Source organism: Odontomachus brunneus, unplaced genomic scaffold (assembly GCF_010583005.1).
Source record: "Odontomachus brunneus isolate Ranch 3 - 2012 unplaced genomic scaffold, Obru_v1 Obru_scaffold_015, whole genome shotgun sequence".
Classification (NCBI taxonomy): domain Eukaryota; kingdom Metazoa; phylum Arthropoda; class Insecta; order Hymenoptera; family Formicidae; genus Odontomachus; species Odontomachus brunneus.
Window position 1 is genome coordinate 931271 of NW_022639465.1, and position 1882 is coordinate 933152.

Sequence of the window (1882 nt, forward strand, 5' to 3'; positions counted from 1 at the left end):
TTGGAACAACTAGAACAATCTATTGCGGTATCAGAATGTTCGATTTTCAAAAAGTGGGATGCCAGCTTAAAAAATCATTTTTTTTGTTTTATTCGAAAACCGTTTCGAATGAAGCAATATTACTTTGGAACAATGTGGTACAAAGTCAGAACAATCTAGAACAACTTTCAAAATTATAAATTTTAAAAAGTGGGGTGCCAACTTAATACACTTGAGTGGTTCATGAGTCGTGCGGGGATTAATTTTTCTCTTTTCCTTCGGTTCTCGTGCGTGCACGCGCTTCCTCCCGTTTTCACTTACACGCGCGTTCGCAGCGAACTCGCGTTCTTGCGAATATCGAATATCTTGTGAACCATTATCAGGTCTGATATGATTTAACACACATGTGTAAACAATTTCGAACTACGCGTTAATAAGAATCTTGTTATTCTCTTATGTCATTGGCCGCAGCTGCTCGAATATCGACCTCTCCTATACTCTATATACTCTAGTACCAACCGTATTTTTCAGATACATCTGAAAAGAGAAGATCCTTAATCTTTAGACTTCCGGAAAAGCCACAAAAGTGGCTTTCCCAGCAGTCTAAAAGTTAACTTACTCGAAATTTCATCGGAAAAGTAAAGCGACCTCTGTGCTACTCAAATTTAAATGATTTCTGATTCGTATAGAGTGAAGTTTTCACTCGCTATTAAAGAGTAAATTTGATTTACTCTTCTACCGTCACAGAAACACACCCGAGAAAAAATAATTACATACAATTACATATGAATCTTGCCTCTATATGGCCACATATAATTATACGTAATTACATATGCTGACATAGAAAGAAATGCTGTTGTACAAATATAGTCCAAGTAATTGCTTATGTTTGTAGCAGCTTGCGATGCCAACGTTTAATTGAATGAAGCTATTTTCCCTTTTGTCTTTAAGAGCATTTTTTTCTGTGTGAACATGTGTGTGTGTGTGTGTATTATAGGATATGAATTATAAATATATTTAATTATATAAATGTTGGCATCACACGCGGACTGTTTTTTTATAATATTGCTTTATTATTAGGTGTACAACTTTGCTTCCGCCGTTTTTTTTCCAAAATTCGAGACTTTATTGTAAAAAACTGGTTATACATTTATGATTCAAAGTATTGTCCATCGCTGGCCACTACTTTCTCCCATCTTTCGGGCAGCGTACGAATCCCGCGTCGAAAAAACTGGTCATTTTTTGAAACGATCCACGAATCGATCCAATTTTTTACTTCTTCATAAGACCGGAAGTGCTGGTCAGTCAGACTGTGTGCCATTGATTGAAACAAGTGATAGTCAGAGGGAGCAACGTCTGGAGAATACGGCAGGTGGGGGTAGAACTTCCCATTTCTATGTTTCCAAGTATATCTTGACCACTTTCGTAACATGGGGTCGAGCATTGTCATACTGCAAAATCACTTTATCGTATCTCTCGTTGTATTGCGGCCGTTTGTCTTTCAATGCTCGGCTCAAACGCATCAATTGCGTTCAATACCGATCGCCTGTGATTGTTTCAGTCGATTTTAACAGCTCGTAATACACGACGTCGAGCTAGAGATTTCATCTACGTGGAACTCGTAATCCCCGAGTGTAGTTGTGTAGAATAACGAAGTCACGTGATAAATTATAATTAATAGTGTACGCCTGTTGTAGCTAAATTGAAAATTGATTGAACCTTAATTTCCTGTTCTGTCTTAGTCCGGTCTCTTTTCTCATTCGATCATTGAGACACTAACTTCTTAGGCGTTTGCTAGCGAAGTAAGATGATTCTCTCTCTTTCTTCAGAGCGCTTTATCTTTATTATATATATATATATATATATATATATATATATATATATATATATATATATATATATA

The 1882-nt window shown here is 36.4% G+C and overlaps 1 protein-coding gene across 5 annotated transcripts in view; it reads left to right on the top strand.

The window, feature by feature from the left end:
- LOC116841280 (probable G-protein coupled receptor Mth-like 3) overlaps window positions 1-1882 on the top strand; it is a 17610-nt gene that overhangs the window by 9437 nt on the left and 6291 nt on the right. The gene's annotated exons all lie outside the window — the stretch shown is intronic.